This window comes from Centrocercus urophasianus, unplaced genomic scaffold (assembly GCF_019232065.1).
Source record: "Centrocercus urophasianus isolate 14NV4802_14NV808 unplaced genomic scaffold, USGS_Curo_1.0 seq_32, whole genome shotgun sequence".
NCBI lineage: Eukaryota > Metazoa > Chordata > Aves > Galliformes > Phasianidae > Centrocercus > Centrocercus urophasianus.
The window spans coordinates 7,738,279-7,760,282 of record NW_024884889.1 but is presented as its reverse complement, the minus strand read 5'-3'; the positions used below and the strand labels follow the sequence as shown (position 1 = coordinate 7,760,282).

The 22,004-nt window shown below is 38.1% G+C and overlaps 2 long non-coding RNA genes across 6 annotated transcripts in view; both read left to right on the top strand.

The window, feature by feature from the left end:
- LOC122166245 overlaps positions 1 to 11,864 on the top strand; it is a 31,829-nt gene extending 19,965 nt beyond the window's left edge. For 2 of the 3 annotated variants that reach the window (XR_006170747.1, XR_006170745.1), the window contains 2 exons: positions 8,778 to 8,982; positions 11,826 to 11,864. This is a non-coding gene — a long non-coding RNA (uncharacterized LOC122166245). Of the gene's footprint in view, positions 1 to 2,072; positions 2,174 to 8,777; positions 8,983 to 11,825 lie in introns of those variants that run through there. The other variant, XR_006170746.1, reaches the window with a different exon arrangement.
- Positions 11,865 to 12,842: 978 nt separating this feature from the next.
- Positions 12,843 to 20,522, top strand: LOC122166186. Of its 3 annotated transcripts, XR_006170709.1 has the most exons (6): positions 12,843 to 12,932; positions 13,492 to 13,583; positions 14,443 to 14,550; positions 16,438 to 16,599; positions 18,682 to 18,887; positions 18,988 to 20,522. It is a non-coding gene; the product is annotated as an uncharacterized LOC122166186 (long non-coding RNA). The 3 variants fall into 3 exon arrangements; XR_006170707.1 differs by having other exon boundaries at positions 18,682 to 20,522; XR_006170708.1 differs by having other exon boundaries at positions 13,424 to 13,583; positions 18,682 to 20,522.
- Positions 20,523 to 22,004: the final 1,482 nt, after the last annotated feature.

The following is a 22,004-nucleotide window of genomic DNA, read 5'->3' as shown; positions in this document are numbered from 1 at the left end:
AAGCATCTAGAATGAGAAGATAAAGGGGAATAAAATGGATTATGTATGCTAATTAAATTGCTTTCCTACCTTAACATTTTTATCCGCTATCTCTGCATTTGCAATTTCTGAAACCACTGAATATTTACCTGGATGGGCTAATCCTGAAAGTATAGACAAGATTCACCAGAGGAGAGGCTGTCTTTTGTGTCCACTTATATAAAAGCATTTTCTTCCTGCCACTGTTCCCCCTCTCCCCACCAATATCTGCTGCTCTGGAAGCTTTGTGTGCATTTCAGGGCTGCTCACTTTGTTTTGCCTACTTCACATGGTCAGGATATGACTGCTGCATATATGCAAATCCTTTCCATGTTTTCTGCAAAGAATGTAGTCAGGTAATGGGTACTCAGTTTTACTAGCACTGGTTTGCAGGATTGCTGTCAGCTGGGTCAGAAGCAATTGGGCCAGTCTTTGTGTTACAGTGGACTATAGCAGAGGAGCCAAAGAGAGCTTCTAATTAGTAACTGTAGAAAAGCTTGATCTTTGGCCAGTGTCAAGACCATACCTCAAATATAAACCTGCAATACTAAGGTGATTTTGAGAAGTCGTTTCTGTAGTAAAATAAAGCAACCTTTTGTTACTGATTCTTTGAAATAGACTTGGGAAAAGCATAGATAGAGGTGGAAGGGTTCTGGCTGACAGAGCTATGCAGAGGACTTGTATATTTTGGGTCCATGAATATCAATATTAGTAGGACAGCTCTATCCAAATCTCACAGGGTTGAGCATGATCTTGATCTATGGTGTATTAATACAACAGCTCTAAGGCAGGAGAACAGTGGTATTGTAGAGAGGTGAATTAAGGCAGTGTAAGGGAAGCTATGTAGCTTGTTATATTCTGATCCAAAATTAAGAATACTCTGCATGACTTTTGTGTCTAGCTAATTGGTGATAATCAACAAGCCATGAACAACAGCAGTGTCTGCTTACAGTGCATGAGTGCATGTGCTCATCTGCAATTCCTGTAACTGGGGCTGCTAGCCTTCTGATGCCTTGCAGCTAAGAATTTATGATACCATATGAAATCTAATGAAGTTCCTTCATGACAGAGAGGTGATTGCTCTTACAAAAAATGTAGGTGCTAATGTAACACCAGAGTTTGCTTGAAATGTATCAGGCTAGTGTTATGGTATGTGTCTGTATCATACAGATACATAAAGACAGGGCATGCACCAGGATGTGCAATTTCTGGAAATATTTCATTAAAATGTGATTGTCCTTCATAGTATTCTGTATCTATTGGCAGACTGATGTGCAATCAGGTGGGAATATTACTGGGTCCTGTGGCAATAGTAAAAAGAAGGAACAGCTAAGGGACTCATCAGTAATGACTATGATGAGCTGAAATAGAAGCTCAGGCTTTGGGGATTAAAGATACCAAAACTATTGAGTTATTACTGAACTATATCTTGAAAAACTGAGGGATCATCTTTCATTTATGTTAAAACACTGTTTACATTATACTTTAAGATGCTGTGCAGTGTGACTGTAAAATAGAAAATAACTCATAAAACATTAATTCTAAAATATACATTTCTGTTACTTGGGTAAAGAAAAAAATCTGGTTACTCAGGAAGTGGAAAGTGGGGTGAAAATATAACTTACACAATGAGAGATAATGACTGAAGTTATTCAATGGACTGATTTTTATGACTCAACCTTTACAAACCTTTTAAAGCAGAGGTTTATAGTACAAGTTCTGATGCTATCTTAAACACCATAAGAAGTCCTTTACTGGTACCAGACTTCTGGGATTTCTTTCTTTCTTTATTAAATAGCTACGCCTTTGGAAAAGAAACAGTACAGGTTATTGGAAGTACTGCAGCTGAGGAAAGGTAGCTTTTTTCTGTACTATTATAGGCATAAATTCTAAAAATTACTAAGTTTATAGCAACATACTGTAAATAACTATAATAGAAATGTTGATTTAGTTAAAACTTTTGAAGTGAGTTATGCTTTAAAACAAACAAACAAACAAACAAAAAACTTCTGCTAATTATTGATTTTTGCCTTCTTATGTTGTAATGCTATAAGGTGATGGAAAGTACCACAGTAATAGCGGGGGCAGCAAAGTGTTTGGCTGCAGCAAATGAGGACACAGAAATGAAGGAAAGGAGCTGCTTACCTTTGGAAGGCCTCAGGTAAGCAGGGATCTCCAGCAAGAGATGCTCTTACTTCTACTGCCAATCCTTAAAGGAGGTCTGGAAGAGGTGGTGCCTGACTCCATCCCTTCCAGTCACTGCTTGCACCTGAGCTCCCGTGGGTCAGCCTTGCTTTCCAACCTGTGCTCAGTCACTGGCTCAGGCCATGACTTAGCATTTCAGTTACATATGTTAACAGAAATTTACAATATATAAGCAGTATAAACAGGAGGAGGTATGTCTGTTTACAAGGTGGATAGCGTTAGGAAAAGGGGGATTGGTTTTAAACTAAGAGAGGGGAAGTTTAGGCTGGATATTAGGAGGAGGTTTTTCACACAGAGGGTGGTGAGGCACTGGCACAGGTTGCCCAAGGAGGCTGTGGATGCCCCATCCCTGCAGGCATTCAAGGCCAGGCTGGATGTGGCTCTGGGCAGCCTGGTCTGCTGGTTGGTGACCCTGCACATAGGAGGGGTTGGATCTGGATGAGCATTGTGGTCCTTTTCAACCTAGTCCATTCTATGATTCTTTGAATATTCTCTTTGCTAGTTCTCTCTATGGGGAACAGAGTAAAGAATTGGAAAAGTAACTGTATAAAGAACTTGTGTGTTGAGATAAAGACAGCACAGCCAATAAAGCAAAAGCAGACCAAAGCCAGGAATTCAGTTGCACTTTTCCATTGGAAGGCAGATGTCTAGCCTCACCCAGGAGAACAGGATTCATCATGCAGTGTTTTTCTGGAATGACAAATGCTGACATCCTAAATGTTCCCCCCCCTCCTCCTTTACCCCAGCTTTTATTGCTGAATACAATGCCATATGGTATGGGACATCCTTATGGCCTGTCTGGGTCAGATGTCCTGCCTGTGTTCCCTCCCAACTCCTTGCGGACTTCATCCCCTCATTGGAAGAGCAGCACAAGCAGCAGAAACATTCTTGGGTCTGTACAGAACTGCTCAGCAACAACTATAACATCAGAGTGCTGTCACCACAATTTTGATCAAAAATCCAAAACGTCATGGCATGAACCTCTACAAAGAAAATTAACTTTATCCCTGCCAAAACCATGATGCGGTTAATTAGGTGAAGACCAGGCATTAAAATTTTGGTTTTATCTCCTGGAATGTCAGTTTATATTGCAGAATATATTGAGGATTTCCGCAAGTATAGATGACTTGTTACCAATTGAAATAAGGAACTGAAAATTTCTACTGCTTTTAAGGACTGATCCAAGATGAGGGGCACTCTAGAAAGAAGTATTCATAAATTGAAGAACACATTCAACTAGTTTGTAACAAAAAATAATGTAGTGGATTCACTCAGCTGTCGAAAATGTATTCCATTATGTATTGACCACCACATATTTGGCTCCTGTTTTTTTAATACTGTTTTTATACCTTTTCACAAAGAAGACTAGTCCATTGTTTCATAACACTGTGTAGAGAAGATTTATAGATGGTTATAAAGTTGGCTGTGGAAATCATATCACTTGAAATGTTTTTTCAGAGGAAAATCACATCAGGCTGGCAAACCTGTCTGCACTGGCTGATGAAGAATGAGGGCTTTATTTTGGGCTCTCTATTAAACTAAAATTTATATTATTATTGCTGCTTAGATGATAATTCTGGTCACCACTGAACTATTCCTTCTAGCAGAACTCCCAAGAGTACTTTATTTCTTGTAGTATTAAACAAGCAGGAGCCAAGTGAATTTTAAATCTGTAGGGTGTCAAAAATGAGAAACTAGATGAAGTTTTGGATGCAGATGCAAGGGAAAATAGTCACACATTTTAAAAATTTGAGAGCGTTACATTCTCATATACACATGATTTGTCCTAGAGCAGTAGCTAGGCATATAAAAGGATCTTTACAAGTTAGATTTGAGACATGATAAAATGTAGGAGATATTATTCAAGTTAGGTTTAAGATTTTGATTGTTGACAGAGCACAGGAGTTGAGGACCAGTCTTTTTTGTTTTTTTTTATTTGAGATTTTTACAAGGCTAAGACCCACGTTCTCAGAAATAGGCTTTCTTGTCAGTTTTCATTCTCTTTCCATTCTACTGTACAAATGTTTTCACTCTTCATGGAAAATTTAGTTTGATCACATTAGTGTTCTACTGTTCTCTAATCATAAGTAGAGTTGGCTGCTTTACAGTTTGGTGAAATTCCAACAATTATATTCCGTAAATTGTGCGTGTTAGTGGAAAGCCAAAAGCAAAGCAGCTCAGGGCAATGAAAAGCATAACAAACTGGGAATTTATACCACTTCTAGCTAGCAAAGCAGAATTTGCTCTCAGGTTTGTTTCACAGGAAAAAAAAAAAAAAGAGTAAAATAGCACATTTGGCTGATGGTAAAATGATTTTTACCATTTTCGGAAGACAAAGACCCTTCACTTTGTTACCGAAAACTGGCAGATCAACTGAAGACTAATTCCATTTTGAAATAAATATTTTGCATCACAGTGAAACCATGCTGCTAATATTAGCCAAGCTGGCAAATAAACAGGAACTCCTTGTTTCATTGTTTTTACTTTTGTATTCCATCAATGGATTGTAAAGTACTGGAAATGAGCCAAAATCAAGGACTAATTTCCATTTAGTGGTATAATGAAGTAACAAACATGCTTTGATTCAGATTAAAAGCTTTTTCCCCTCCAAACTAAAAGCACTTCTATATCTGTCTGTAGCTTCAATGTTTTCACAAAAATAGCTGGTAGCTGCAATATTGTGTTAAAACAAAACAAATGAACAAATGCCAAAAAGATAAATTTAGCACTCACTGCTTCCTGAAGCAGCCAATCTTTAGTGCTCAGAATCTTCAGAATGCATAGCTAAGCAAAACGAAATCCTCCATTCAGATCAGACACAAATCTTGGCCTTGATTTGTTCCACCACCAAGTTTAAACCAATATAAATAAGGGCAGTTTCTGCAATCTCTATCCTCATCTCTACTGTTCCCTTTACTACTCATGCACAACTACTTGCACTGTTTGCTGCACGGTATTACATGGTACCTATCCAGTAGTCAAATTAACACTGTGTTCAATGTGGAAAGTGCAAAGTAGGTAGAAGAAGCTTTTCTCCTTAAGTCTTCTCCTTAGTCCCTTAACACAACTGGATGTTGTGTTGAGGGACATGGTTTAGTAGGAGCTATTGGGAATAGGTGAGCGGTTGGACTGGGTGATCTTTTAGGTCTTTTCCAACCTTGGTGATTCTATGATTCTATGATTAAAAGCAGTGGGCTAAATCCTGCACCCGGTGACCTCGCGTGAGCAGTGTTCATACGGTGTCCCCAAGAATAACTCAGTTATGTCTTTGATCAGGACCAAAGAGTGAATTAATTGGAAGAATGAAATAAGTCTTGGTAAGACTCGAGGATCAGTTAATATTTATGTAATACTATATCTGAGGCTATTATAAGTTGCAGATTTTAACACCTAAGTTTCAAATTTTAAGAAAAGAATCCTTGAAAGTGTTTAAAATCTTCACAAATTAAAGCATCTAATCCTGGAGCTTTCAAATTCATAGTGGCTTCTTTAATCTAATCTTTTTCAACAGCTAATTCTAAAGCAGCAATTAAATTCTTAGATCAACTTCAGTCCTCAGCTAAATGCCAGAACTGCTTACAAACAACTCATCCTTATAGTGCTATATGAAAGATTCACATTGAGTATTACGACAGTGTTCTGAGAATTGTTTTTGTTTGTTTGATCATTGTTTATATCTATCTTTATATTTATCTTTATATATCAATCTTTATATATATATATATATATATATATGTATAGATGTAATGTGTATTCATCAGTTATGTTTGTATCCCTATACAACTTCATTGGGCTTCTGGAAAAGCTAGATACTTGCTCTTAGCCGTACTTAAGCCTCCAGAGTTCACTGCAGACATGGATTAATGATTTATCTATGAGCTCTAAACTACCTTAAAGGGTAATTTTCTTCTATTCTTTCCCAGTAGTAAACTTCGAATGATTTTACTTTTGCAGAATGGAAAATAATATTGAGAATCTGTGAAAGTTTCCTGAAACATAAGATTTTTTGCTCTTAATTCTAACTAAACCGGAAGAAACTGAAGGATTTCTAAACACTGATGAAGATATGGGATAGGGGAATCAACTTTTTGAAAGGGTAGGTAACTGTAGGACAAGGGGAAATGGTTTGAAGTTGAGGGAGGAAAGATTTAGGTTGAATGTCAGAGGGAAATTCTTTACTATGAGAGTGGGTGAGGTGCTGGAACAGCTGCCCAGAGAGGCTGTGGATGCCCCGTCCATCCCTGGAGGTGTTCAAGGCCAGGTTGGATGGGGCCCTGGGCAGTCTGGGCTGGTATTAAATGTGGTGGTTGGTGGCCCTGCCTGTGGCAGGGGGTTGGAGATTCATCTTCCTTGAGGTCCCTTCCAACCCTGGCCATTCTGTGATTCTGTGATATGCTGGAGGTGATCCAATGTAGAAATCCAGAAGAACTCAACTGTTATGCAAGAAAAAAAGCGAATAAAGCAGAGATAAGCACTGACAATTTTTAGAAAATGTGGCCAATTTTCTGCCTTAAGATCTTTGAGATAAAGCTGGCACTCACTAGACAGAACAGAAAGCTCATCTGGATGGTAGACAGTTCAAGTACTGAACTGTGGTGTAGAACAGACTAATTTCACTTACATTTACCTGTGAACGACGGAAACTGTAAGAGATAAAGAATACCTATCCAACAGCCTGTTACCTGCTCAAAATTATGTTGATGTCAAAGCATTTTTACTAATGGACTTGCAGGAAAATTGCACCTACTGTACTCAGGTTTTATTTTATTTTGCTAACATAGTCTGTTTAGTCATACTTAGCTTCCTCGGAAGCCGTCTGAACAAATCACCGCTGAAGGGAGTAGGAGTATATGGAGGAGTTCTTGTTATCATCTGTGTTTGTTGATGATGACGGGCAGTTGTGTACACTGGATTAGTTCATGTTGATTTGACAGGTAGCAGTGGGACAGAGTGTGGCTACACGCCATTTTCCCGAGTTTCATTGAGTCATGTTCTTATTTTTTTTCTGTCACTTTTGATGAAATACAAGCAAACTGTACATTAGCTACCTGTGCACCGCCAGTGTATTTGTAATATAAATTTTCTGTAGTACAAGACCTCCTTCTACCAGAGATTGCCAGGGCTTTGTTTGTGTGCATACATGTATCTGAAGAGGAAGAGGATGCACTTATTATCAGGTACTTTTCTTTTAAGAAGTACAAACCTGGCAAGTAATTTATCATACTGCTTGACAGCTATGCCTCTGCAGACCACAGGGTGCACCCAAGCTGAGGTCTTTTCATGTCCTGCTCTGCTCCTCAGATTCTCATCTATTTCTTGAAAGTGCTGTGGGTTTCTGCTCTTAAATGCTAAAGAAAATAAAAATAAAAAAATAAAAATCAAGCAGAAATTAACATTATGTTTTCTCTGTCGCTCTGTATTAGCTTCCTCAGGAGAGCTTGGTCATGGGATCCTGAGATGCACTGACAAATAATGAATGATGATAAATTTATTATTCAAGGTACATCCATTTGGGCTCAGAAGCTGCAGATGATGCCCCTTATCGATCACCACCTTGTTTTGCAATAATAGAGCACTGAAACATGATAAAATTGTGAAATGAGTTCTGTGAATTATACAGCCCAGATTTCCTCATAACCTTCATACTTAAAGGGGTTATCACTTGTATCTGGAGTGCACTGCACTCTGCTTTGAATATTGACGTAACTTTCTGAGGTGATGGGCAATAGAGCTGAGTGGAAAATAGAGATATTTATTCTTAAGAAGAATTGTTTCAGATTGTTTCTCTTTCTCTTTTTTATTAAAAAGTCACAACGTCTTCCAAGGTGATTCCTCATATAGTAACAACTACGGACGTGGAATTTTTCAGCTTACAGGAAATACCTCAGGTGAATTGCAATGCCCTGTGCCCTACACTGCAGGGCCACTGGGCTGTCTGAGAGCATCACGAACCAATTAGCCCAGGAGGTGGACATCTAAAGCAAGATGGCACCAAGGGCTCGCTTTGGATATTTCTCACTAAGACACTGTTCAGCTGACTTGCTTGGAAATAACTGCTAAAGGCTACTCAGTCATGAGCTCTGCAATCCAGTTAATTAATACTTGTCAGAAGAACTTTACCCTGGATGCTTAATGTCAGGTTATTCTGACCTTTACAATAACACTTGCAGCTTAGATAACTACTTAATAGCACCCTGTCTCCTGACTGCTGACTTTCAGGAATAGGCACAGTGAGCTTCTGATATGCTTTTTTTTTTTGTTCAAGACAGTCACCCTCTGTCCTGCTTTTACTTAAAGTATTTCATGTAGCCACAGTGCAGACGTATATGGCTGTTTTCATGTTGCCCCTGTCCTTTTGCAAATAGTCAATTGTATTTTCCAAGTTCTACTGTGTACTTAAAATTTCACTGTCTTCCTTTAAACAAGTTTTCTGGCTGAAGTGATTTTTCTTGCTCATCGCAATATTTTCCCACTATAGCACATTATATTTCTAATTCAAACTAGTCCACTAAACATGCATTTAATAAGATCTACATTTTCTACTTTGCTCTTAGCTTTTAATACAGGCCATTCTGAGGATGTAGACGTGTGGTTTGGGTTTCAGAGATGACTGTCCACAGAGCTCCCCTCTACCTTTTCTCAGACCGTGATGTTGCACAGTCAGGTAGCAGATAAGCAGAAGAAGCAGCAGCAAAGAGCTCCTTCAGCAACTCACATGTAAAAAAGCTGCCATAAAAATGGGGCTATCAAGCTTACCAGGTTAGTATCTACAACTACTTGGTCATTAAAAATTCTCACGCAGCAATTGATTCTGCTCTGAGATTCACCATTGGTATCTGCACAGGCTTCTATGCAGACTTTCTCTCCGGGCTTCCTTACCTTTCGTTTGTGGTCAGGTTCCATTTTGGGATTAACTATCCGAAATGGAAATGCCTGGGGGGTTTCTGAAAATCTTCAGGCCACTTTTGCAGCACCATTCTGCCACTTCTGCTTGGAGTAGTGGGAGTGGGAAACAGCAGGAGCTCTGTCTTTCCAAACATTCTACAAAACAAGTTGAGCATGAGGCACTTGGTTTCTAGCACAGGGAAGCTGGCAGCTGGCAAGAGGTCTGACGATACTGCCTTAACATTTTGAAATCCCCCCAAACTGGTTACCATGATTTCAGCTCTGTTAAATCAGTTTTACCAGGGGAAACCTCTTCTGTCAGAAGATTTTCCACCTGACCTCATGATCAGAGCAGCAAAAACAGCACAGGTTGCAGTGACCTTTGAAAAAGTCATTGACTAAATGCTCATTTTCCACCTTAGCATATAGAAGATTGAGAGCATGTTTCAAGAGCAGAATGATACCCAAGTGCTTAATTGTCTTTCAATTTTATTTTTCCCTCGAAATGTCCTGAACTGAATGTCTGGTTCTGATGCTGCACACCTGAAATTGTTGTTTGGAAAATTCTCCCACACGCAGCTTGTACAAAGTTGCACTGAATTTTAAAGATTTAGAAATTCTCTCTTTTTGCTTACAGCACTTTGAAATGCATGAATTACAATAGCTTAGAGAAATCATTTTATCCTTATTTAGATGTATGCATTACACTAAAATCACCCTCTTCAAATACTTTCTGATTTTCCCAGAGGCACATCTGACACTGTGCATCAAAAAATGAGGACTTTCTGCAGTGGTATCATAGCTATCTGCCTGCACAACTAACCAAACAATATTTTTTTCCAAATACAGAGATATTTATAAGGATCAGTGCTGTAAAAGCCTGCTTTATTAATAAACAGGTAGAGTTTTAGCTACAAAGAAGTTGTAAGTGTTGACATTTTACAATTTCAGAAGAGATGGTAATTGCTTCTGAAAAAAAAAAAAAGAGCAGAAAATAAGAACATTGTTATCTGAAAGAAAAAATGAGCATTGTGTTTTGCTTTTGCTATAATTTGGAGGCACACATATATGAGGAAAAATTATGAGAAACATATAGCAGAGACATTTTTGCCAGTTGTAGTTTATCTCCACCACTCTCACCGTAAAGAAGTTCTTGTGCACATTTGTGCAGAACTTCCTATGCTGCAGTTTCCAGCCGTTTCCCCTTGTCCTGTCTCCACTCACCACTGAAAAGAGTCCGGCCTCGCCATTCTGCCCCCCACACCTTAGATATTTATAGACCTGGATCAGGTCCCCTCTCAGTCTTCTTTTCTCAAGGCTGAACAGACCCAGTTCACTCAGCCTTTCTTCATAGGAGGGATGCTCCAGGCCCTTCACCATCTTTGTGGCCCTCCGCTGGACTCTTTCCAAGAGATCCCTGTCTGTTTTGTACTGGGGAGCCCAGAACTGGACGCAGTGCTCCAGATGAGGCCTCACCAGGGCAGAGTAGAGGGTGAAGATCACCTCCCTCGACCTGCTGACCACTTTCTTTTTAATGCACCCCAGAATGCCATTGGCCTTTTTGGCCACGAGGGCACACTGCTGGCTCATGGCCAACCTGTCATCCTCTAGGATGCCCAGGTCACTCTCTTCAGAGCTCCTCTCCAGCAGCTCATCCCCTAGCCTGTATTGGTGCATGCAATTATTCCTCCCGAAGTGTAAGACTCTACACTTGCTTTTGTTGAACCTCATACGGTTTCTTACTGCCCAGCTCTCAGCCTGTCCAGGTCTTGCTGAATGGCAGCACAGCCTCCAGGTGTGTCAGCCAATCCTCCCAGCCTTGTATCACCAGCAAATTTGCTGAGGGTGGCCACTATCCCCTCATCAAGGTCATTGATGAAGATGTTGAACAAGACCGGACCAGCACAGACCCCTGAGAGACTGGTTTTTACTTTAAATCCACTGGTTACAGGTCTCCAGCCAGACTCTGCACCACCAATGACGACCCTCTGTGCTCTGCCAGTCAGCCAGTTCTCAACCCACCTCACTGACCACTCGTCCATCCCACACTTCCTCAGCTTTGTTATAAGGATGTCGTGAGAGACAGTATCAAATGCCTTTCTAAAATCAAGGTAGACTACATCTACCACTCTTCCCTGGAGCCTTGTCTTCTCCAAGCTAAACAATCCCACTTCCCTTAACCTTTCCTCAAAGCACCATCTCAGTGCCCTCCTCTGGACCTGCTCCAAGTCCTTCCTGTGCTGGGGCCCCAGGCCTGGATGCAGTGCTGCAGATGGGACCTCACAAGAGCCAAGTACAGGGGGACAGTGATCCCCCTCTCCGTGCTGGCCACCCCTTCTTAATGCAGCTCAGGATATAGTTAACCTTCCAGGCTGCAAGCATAAAATGATATGTGTGCTTCTGTGCATGTTTTACGTGTGTATGTATGCTGCTACAATTCTATTTCTAAAATGATAAAAAATAAAAGTGGACTTTATAAAGAAACTGCAAAATGATTCCATCTTCTTTATTAGAAATAATCAGCAACATATGTCAATGTAATGTGTGGCAGAAATTACACAAGGGGCGAGTCTGTAATAGGCTAGTCATAAATGAAGTGCCCATTTGGTTGTTTGCTTTTTAGGGAATGGCAGAGTGCACAGATACTTTCTGTCATTTCTGTTTTCACGTTTTTTCCTGAAAGTTTTTCTGTAATACTGAGTACCTACCCTATTTAGTATTTTATTTAGGACATCTGTATGGGAACTGCTGAGTCACGGCCTGAACCTCTGATCACCTGAGGCGAGCCACGAGTCAGCCAGAGGAGCACAGGTGAAGGCAATTCCTGGACCTATTTAAGAGCTGGCTACCAGTGGGGAGGGATCTCTTCTGGAGACCTGCTCTGCTGGTGTTTTGTGAGTGAGCCCAGGATAGGGGTAAACCTTCTATTTGTTCTCTTTTGTTATCGTTGTCTGCTTTGCCTCTCTTGTTTATTTTTGTGATTATAACATCCTAATATTCTTTGATTATACAGACATCATAGACATCGACATTGCAAATGCTTCTACTTAGTGTATATAACAAATATTGTTTACAAGAAAGATTTTTCTTGTGATGTCTTGTAAGTAGCTCAGCAGGTAAATGAATGATATGCTGCCACTGTTTACTGTCTTACACTCTATATAAGCTGGCAAATATTTCTATGTTGCTGCATGTTTTTCAACAACTCGTTTGTCTCTAGCACTCACGCTTCTTTTGTTTGAAACGAAAATTCATCAGTATTTTTAGGGTGTTGGTGTTGGCATGTAAAAATACAATTCTGGTGGCAATTTAGAAAATATAAATTTAAGTGTTGTCCTCTACAAAAACTCATGTAGTTCTCTTCCAATCAATCTTTTTCCTCTGTGTATGCATGTATATGTATCATGTGCTTTTTTTTTTTCCTTTAGGTGCCCAGGTGGTTTGAGAAACTCCACAGTTTGGAAAGGCAAAAGACTCCAAAGGCAAGTACCCTCAAGTATTCCTTGTCCTTTCTAGGTTGAGCAGTTTTAAGTACTCTGATAATACTTTTGTTGTGAAGACATGACAGTGAATTTATTTTAACTAGCTGTTCAGCTGAACAGATGGGTAAACACTACTGAATGCAACCAAGACTTCTGAAACTGTATGCTATTTTATCTTTGTACATATCATACTGTTGAAACATTCACACACTCAGACTGCCTCATATGTATCTCAACAACTTTCTCAGGTGTATGTAACAACCCTTTGATTTTTACCATGGATGTTTGTATAACCCCAACACTTCAAATTGGAAAACAGCAGATTCAGAAATGCATCCTGAGGTGAGTCAGTGATAACTGTATTGAATATGTATCATAGTTTTTCTTTTATTTCAAAGGACATTACAGTCTTGTTTTCCAAAGATAGCTAGTTTAAAGGAAAAACAAAATTGAAAATCATGTGAGCTGGCTGCTTAAGGTTGAAGTAGTTACCTATTGATAATTAAAGACAATAAGCCTCAACCAGCAAGGAAGATTGGTAAATCCTCACTGAAAGTATTATGACTTCTCATTAATTTATAGGCTGAGTTTGATTCTCTGTAATCTAAATTTAGTGTTAAAATGCTTTGTGTAGAATCCTTAAATCTAAGCCTTGCCTGCTGAAATATCATTTCAAATGTCACCTGTTATAAACTTCCAGTAATTCTATTTATTTTAAAAGTGTTCAATGCTATTGATTTTTGTTAGCCTTTCTGAAGAGTTAAGACGTGGATTTGTTAGAGGGCAATTTTACATTCATCTTTCTAAATAAATATTGTTCAATTTCTGTTTAGAAAAATAACATACTCCATTACAGCAAGAAATCCTCTAAAAAGCTCATTACAGGAATTGTGATTTTCAGGAAGAGAATCAGAAATACGCTTATTCAAGATGACAGTCTGGGGAAGGGAAGGCTGAGTGTGGACCCTATTACTCTCTTCAAATACCTGAAAGGTGATGCCATGGTTTATGATTTTTGTTATCAATATTCCCCATCATAACATCACTTAAAACGTGGAATTAAAGAGTTAATACTCCAGTTCAGTGGACTGACAACTTTCCAGATATCTTCCTAGTCTTCCTCTTTCGGGCCAGTGGTCCTGCAGGTCTGCTGTTCCTCATCAGGGACACAAATTGATCTAGATAACTCCGTGACAGCTGATTGCAGCGAGAGCAGGGTTGGTCTCTTCTCACTGGTGACAGGATGACAGGAAATGGCCTTAAATTGCACCAGGGTAAGTTTAGGTTGGATATCAGGAAAGTCTTCTTTACAGAAAAGGTTGTTAAGCACTGGAACGGGCTCCGCAGGGAGGTGGTTGAGTCACCATCCCTGGAAGTGGTTAAAAACCTTTTGGATGTGGTGCCCCAGGGACACGATTTAGTTAGGGTAATATGATCACGATGTGGTTGGACTTGATGAACTTCAAGGTCTTTTCCAACCTGATTAATTCTATGATTCGTCATCTTTACTACAGAAGTAGTAGAGAAGGTAATTTGTCTAAGACTGAATTCCTAGTATTTTAACTTATTGTCCATGTAACATAAGCAACCCAGAGGCAGATTGCTATGATATAAACATTGCAGTGGAGTATCTACATTAAAGAAAGAAACTGGTTTCTGCTGGAAGCATATTTTCCCAAGAAAACACTCCCTTTGGGTCAAGTACTGTCACAGTTATGAGCAATAGTTCCATTTACACCAAATTAATTCTCAACTTTTTTTTTTAGAGTTGCAATGAAATGCAAGAGGCCTTGAACTGGATCAAAATTATGATGCCTAATATAATTGATTTGCAACCATTCTACTCCTGCAGGTTTCAGAATACAAACTATGTTGCTATTCAACCACTGTTGAGAGAATACTCATTAAAAGTGAAAAGCAGGCCAAGAACTTCAATGAACACTTTCTATTGTTTTAGTAGGTAAGTCAATCAGCTATAAAGCGTACAGAGCAAAATTCTTGCTGTTTGTATAGCCTTAAGCTGTTCACCTATCCCATTAATAGCATGCAGTACGTAATTTGGCAGCCACTTTACCTCCACTGCTGCTAGTGCCTCACAAAGGACTGCAACTTTGATATTTCTTTTGTGAGAGGCAGAAATATAAGCACAAAACCTTATAGATGACAGTAAGGGATTACTAGGTTATGATGAAGGAGAAAACAGTGTTTAAATCTCAAAGGAAGGCTCTGAGTGCCAGTGTTATGCACAACCAGCATTCCTTTCTCGTGGCAATGCTGATTAGGAAAGAATTTGTGGTGTAATTGGTGAGGCAAGAGGGCTTCAGGGTAGAAACAGTTTTGCCATCTTGTCGAGTAACAAGAGAATAGGATCTAGAATAATACTTTAGCCTCTCCAGACAGTGAAAACCTGGTCATATGCCAAAGTGTCTTAAAAGTTTATACAGATGCTAACTTCTTAATTAAAATTGCTAGCTAATGCCTATACTGATGCAATGTTTGCTTTTGTCACCGGAGTTTTCAAGAAACACTGGTAACTTTGCCTTGCATGCAAGCCTAGAATTGTTTTGGCTTTTTGACAGTCCTAGCTTTTCAGAAGACAGCCAGAGCAGGACAGCAGTCATTCGTGAAACCCTGTCTAATATGTGTTTTGCACATAGGATGGAAAAGAAATAGGCTGCAGGCTGAAATCAGAGGGCAGAGTCACATGCTTTAAGGCAGAGTAGGAAGTTAAATGCACGCATGGTTCATAATTTTCCATTGGCTTGCTCTCGATTGCTTTCTCCTCACGAGCTGGATGACTAGGATCGTTCTCAGCAGGTGGTTAATTTCCTTGCATGTCGTCTATAGGTGGATTTTGTGTCTACGCCTAGGGGGCAAAGGGGGGGGTCTTTGTGTTCTCTAGGTAGGAGTAACTGACACTCTTGCATTCATAGCAATGCTTCAGAAGCACAGTTCTGCCTGAGGAAAGAGGGGCTTTTCGAAGAACTAACATGAGGAGGATAGCAAAATAAATGCAGGGCAATCATTTTAATTACATGTGATGGTGCACATGCCTTTCAAAGACTTCTGGATAACACCAGTGCTATCAGTCTACTCCTTCCAGTAACTTATCTTTAAATTCCAGTAATAGAAAGTGAGGCAGATACTACAGCTTCTCAAAAAAAAATTTATGAGCTGCTAATGTTTCATGCTCTGCATACTGTGTGACCACACAGGTGTTTTGTGAAGAACCCTTGGGGAACGTCTGCACTGATATAGAAAGGATGAAGTTTTCATTTCATGAATCACTAGATTGGCAGTGATCCATTACAGCTTGTCACAGATGTCATGGAGCAAAACCAAAGCACTGCCCTGAATTTTATACCCCTGTGACTGGAAAATTTGAACCCAAGGAATTTGGAAGTTGGATGACTCCAGCTGTAATCATCCACAGCGATCTTATTAGCTATTACTGTCATTAGCATTTCAGACACTTTTTCTTAAATGACTTTGAAACTGGTTCTAGAGATTAACCCTTTAAGATTTTCCCAATGTTAACTACTCTCTCCTGTCAGAGAGGAAGTATAATAGTTCTGAGTATCATTTATGGACTAAATGCAATATCAGGTTGCTTCACTGAAGGATTTGTGTATTAATCCCTGTGCAGTGATAAAGTAGCCCTCAGATATACACTGTATACCAGATACTAAAGAGCTTGGTATTACTTTATTAGTGATAGTGTTAGCCAAGGGACGCATCTCTGCCTCTCATCTGGCTCAAGCCAGAATTCCATGAATGTTCAGTAGATACTAATGGTGAAAACTGAGTTAGCCAAGATAATTACTCCTTCTTACTCTTCCTGCCTCAGAACAGTAAAAGACTAAAGAAACATCTTTATGAAACTAAGAAAACAGCATTCTTCAAGAATGTAGAATACTGATGTGGATAAAGGAGACTTTTTTCTATATTGGCAATCATTCTCTTTTCTGAGAGACTCATCGGTGGAAGAAATAGTTCCACAAATTCTGAGGTAACTATAATTGACTTTCTTCCACTATTATATGTGTGGCTGTTGCAAGTTTTTAGTAGGTATTCTCTTATTCTCTTCCTGAAGCTGTTGTCAGTCTCACATGAGTAACTTGGAATACTTCCCTGAAATTAAGGATAATGCTTTTGTAATCTATTTGCATAGCGTAAGGACAGGGGGCAGCAGATGTAGTTGCTCTAAAAAACTTTTGGAAGGAAAGCAGTGGTCACAGTTCAATAATAAAGAAGGAATCCCCTTTCCAAGAATCAGGGCTTTCCAAACATTTCAAAGAAGATGATCTCCAAATTGGGGCTGTCAGACCTCTGAAGTAAGGTTAGGGAGCAGCAAACCTCAGAGTTCACTCCTTTTGGCCACACATTGAGGTGAATTGCTTCCACCTGTGCTCCCAGAGCTGGCTATGCTCCTTTACCAGGTGCTCTACCACTGCTGCTAGTCATAACCTAACATTTCCCATACATGTGAGATGTTTGTACTATGAGTTAAACATAAAATACTCTTGTTTTAAATGAAATAAAATCCTGAGTAAATTGTGTACAAAAAATACTCAGCACTGAACTTGGCACTTATTTACTTCAGTGCTGTAGGGTTTTCTTCAGACTGTTTCTAGCTGCCACCATTCTGCAAGCGTCATTCATTGCATGCAGCACGAGCAGAATGTTTTCTGTCATTTCTGCAGAAAAGATTTTTTGTCCCTGTGAAATTCTAAAATTTTATTTCATTACCTTGAAAGCTAAGATTTAGCATAGTGAACATCAGGCAATCAGTAGTACTTAATCTACTAGCTCAGCAGAACGCCAAATTAATTCAAATTTGAGAAAAAAACTCTCCATCTGTAGCAAAAGCATGTTCTCAATTACATATTGAATTAAATAAGAGGTAGGGATATTTTTGAAAGCTTGAAATTTATAGTTTCATTAGACTGAAAAATTAAACCTAAAAATGTGTAAAAATCTACATTAATCATTTAGGTTTAGCACATAAATGCAAATGGCTTGGAACTGAGCTTCATTTCAAACTGTAAGTAATAATTACCTAGTGACACCTCATGAGCTTCATTAGAACCCTGCTTTTAATAAAAGTGGGGAACACTGGGGATCTCCACAAATAAGAAGATTATGGTGTTTAATCAGAACAAAGTGGTAATGATAAAGCTTCATTATATAGCATTTCCAAATATGAAATCAAGGAAGATTACATGAGTGGATTAAGAATTCATTTTCAAGTATTTTATTTTATGAATTCTTTCCTTTTTGTGAACTCTTTGATTTGTATAGGTTAGTTTTGGTACTTGAAATAATCATACTCAACAATTAGTAGATGGAAAATTATTTTTGCCAAACTACTGTTTTTATACAGTCTACAACTGTTTTTAGTCTTCATCAGAATTTTAGTATTTTCTAGTCACAGTTTGAGGTTTGTATTGATCCTTTTTGTCACAAAGTTTTTTTCTGGTTCCTGGCTAGTATATGTATTGTCCATAAAATGTAAGCTCATGTACAACCACATATAGATGCATGTGACAATTTTCAGTCTGACGATGCTAAAATATTTTTCTTTGTTTGGGGTCATGAGCAGCAGTTCAACTATGTGCAGAATTTAGGAGAACAAAAGAGAAGATTAACAAATAGATTTTTCTTTTGTCTTCTTTGCTTTGTTGTTTTTCAAACTTACTCTCCTGCAATATAGCTGATTAGCAGCCTGAGTGTTAGTGAGGTAATATTTTAATTTCTAACATCTGTGTTTTTTTCACTTCCCTTTTTCATATGTATCATATATATCATATAATATCATATTGATTTTGTTGTTGTTTAGCATGTATTAGTATTATCATAGTCTGTATGCGAGAACTTGTTGGGAGGAAGAGGCAGTGGTAAAAATCCCACAGTATTTAAACTAATATTGAAAGTTGAAATTGAAGAAAATATACTGGAAAAAATTTCACACAGCCTATTCTAGGTTTTAGATCAAAATATCAATAATAACTATTAATTTTCACCTTGTATTCTGCAAAGAAATAATTGTATATGGTGGTAGAAAAACAATACGGATCTTCCTTCTTTATAGGCGTTTGGACTGGTATTTAAAAAGTACAAGGGAATCATCTTACCTAAGAACAACAGAGAATTTTATCATGCATACCTATTATGAAGACAAGGGAAGTACAACTTAAACAATACTGAAGAGAGAAAGACCTTCTAATTCCACAAAACAGATTTTGGATGAGAGTGAAGTCTCTCCCACAGTTCAGGTTTAATCTCCATGTAATCCCAGTAAGCCTAATGACTAAATAATGTGTTATCCTTTTTGTTCTCACACCAGTGAAATCAGACTCTGTATTTTGCTGATGTTTTTTTCTACAATCACCCCTAGATCCTTCCAGAATACTGACTGTGTGTGTGTCTGTGGAGGAAATGCTTCTGATAATGGCTTTGTCAGGTTGTACACAGGATGGAATCCGGATGCACTATCCTGGACATCATGCTGTACTCCGATATTTTACTTAACAGTGTTTTGTTAAAAGAGAACCAATGTATATTTGGTATTCCTAAACAGAACAAAAGCCTTAACCCATTCTTCATTTTATGCTTTTTCCATGCTATTGTAATTTGTTTTTTTCATTTACAGTCTAGGAGTCTAATGTATCTCATTCCATTGCTTTGACTATTGCAATATCTCACCAGTGCACCTCTACTGTCTGTGGTGTTTATAACTAGTCCAAGTACTACCTTTCTAGACTCCTCTTCCATCTGTTCATGCTCAGATTCAAATGTTCAGTTCTTTTTATTTAGCCATGTTATGACTGTACAAATCAGAAGGTTAAATAAGAACCTTAAACTGTTTGGATTTCTGTGCCCAACAATGTAGATGGGTTATACAAGTCACGCTTCAGAACATGTGATTTTTGCACTTCTGAAGTTGTGATTTGAATTGCCCCCAATGTCCAATTGCACGTCATTCATCCTACTGCTCTCAGCATGAAATTGATATTTGTGGAACGGATCAAAAGAAAAAGGGTTTGTTGTGACCTCTTTCAAGTTTCCTATGTAATAATAATAGTAAAGGGTGATTCTTGGAGAATACTTTTGTTTTCTTGTTGGGTAGTTGTAATTTTGTGTGATTTCATATATTTTTCTCTTTAAAATCTATAATATTTAGTCTTTCTGTGATTGCGTTCAACATAAAATCCACACGTTCACAGGAATGAGAATGTATAAGTTTGTTATCAGTAAGTTCTGCCTTGATTCCTCTTCTTTACTGTGATTTTTGTTGGTTTGGGTATTCTGAAATTCCTGTTTTTCATTTACACAGAAAAATAATTCTTTGACTGCTGATTTTAATCAATGTAATCAATTCAAGATATATTACTTTACCCAGTGCTCATTGCACCATGCAGTTGCAGCCTTAATAAAGCATTAGTGCTGCTGTTTTTCTCATTACATTTTCCTAAAGGCATTTTTGAACCCATGTATTTTCTTCACCACTGTTGATGCTTCATTACAATAAAAAAGAGCCTCATTCTTCTGTAGCTGTAGTTTTTGTAGCACGCTCTTATGTTCTTGATAACTTGTTTCTCTTTGCAAGTAGCTTCAAATACTTTTCAGTCTTATTAAGTTTAATGCACGAATTTCTCAGAATTACATTATCTGTAGCAATCAAATTCTTCATACCAGGGACTGAAAAAGTCATACTAAGGTCAAATACGTTTAGCTGTATGTTGTCTCATTAGCAAATTACTTCAGAGGGTAAGATATTTTGAAGTAATACAATAGCAAGTAGGTATTAGAAGTTGGAGAACAGAGAGAACACATAGAAATAGAACACTTTCAATCATGTATAGAATATCTAACTATCTCAGACTATGTAACAAAACCACGTTGGTTCCAAATTACTTTTGGTTACATTGAAACCTTATCTGATTTAATAAAAAGTCTACAACAAACAACTCCCACACTGAGATAGACTGGAGAAGTCTCATTTTGGCACAAAATGACTTCTGTCTTTATCTTTTTTTGATATTACTGCGGTCTGTAGGTGAAGCCAAGAATATTCATCATAATGAGAATTTGTAGGACTGTTCCTGAGGTCCTTGTCCATCGTAAAAGTTTTTGCTGCTGAGAAAGCAGTACCTTCAGGCTGTTCAAACAGATACAGCTGTTCCATTTTCTAGCCATATGCCTAGACTGAAATGCAAAAAATAATATATTACTTACAACATCTGTGACATTTAGTACTAGAAGTAATAATGATGGATGTCAGAGATATTAATGATGGTCATATACAATAAAAGCTGAACTTAATGACTTTCAGTTTAGGTATAAATGTTTATTGAGTTAAAATCAGAACTTTAATTGTTAATGCGTGTCAAAAAAATAATTTATTGATATGTTTTGGAAATTACTTCTCCCTGCACATTTGAATTCAGAAGTATGAATATTCAGAAAATGTGTTTACTACACCTAAGAGCACTGTAATAATGAAAAGAAAAGCTTAATTCAGTTTAAAATGAATGCCCAACAAGTAAATAATTAAAAATGAAATATAAATTACTGCAATATCTAATGACTCAGTTATGTTATCCAGAATGAGTATAGCTGATCCTTTGCAGTCTCTAGATGCAACTACAAGTTATTTTCAAACTCTTAGTCCGACTCTCAGCCTTCCTGAGTTTTAAGTCAGATATATTATCTAGATGAGCTCAAACAGTTAAAAATGTTAGTTCATAGCTTTTCTTTCAGTGTCATCACCTCACAGAGCTATCACTACTTCTATTTGCCAACCTAAAAGTGCACTCAGTCATCACTAACTTCTTTAAAATTATCTGGCTTGAGAGAAAACCACCTACTATTATCTTATGCTAATGTGGAAAGTCAATACCTAGATTAAGTCAATAGATGTAAGGAGACATCAGTGGGAAAGGTGATGCGGAGTGAAGAACTGCACCGGCTTTACCCAGCACAGCTGTAGGTAAAAAAACATATGCATATCAGACCATTGTCTTATGACCCTGAGAACATTTGTATACTCTAATCTCTGTATTTAAGCACAGTAATGTAAGCTGGAACAAGAGATGCCCCTCAATTAATTAAGAGATTAATTAAATGATGCAATAATGAACTATTTTCATAAGGTTCATTCTAACGTCTGGTTGCTTTGCCTGAAATATAGTGGTAAGAAAAAAAAAAAAGTAATAAAAGTCAGTTGAATGTGATCTCTTTGGATGGCCTGCACATCTGATCAAAACGATACAGCTATTTTGGGTCACTGCTGGAGAAGGTACACATGCACAGCTTTGATGCTTGAAATTAATAACAGTTCACAGATGATTTAGACAGGAATTGAGATTGCAATGACTTCTTTCAGACCACAACAACAATGTAAATCCGTTG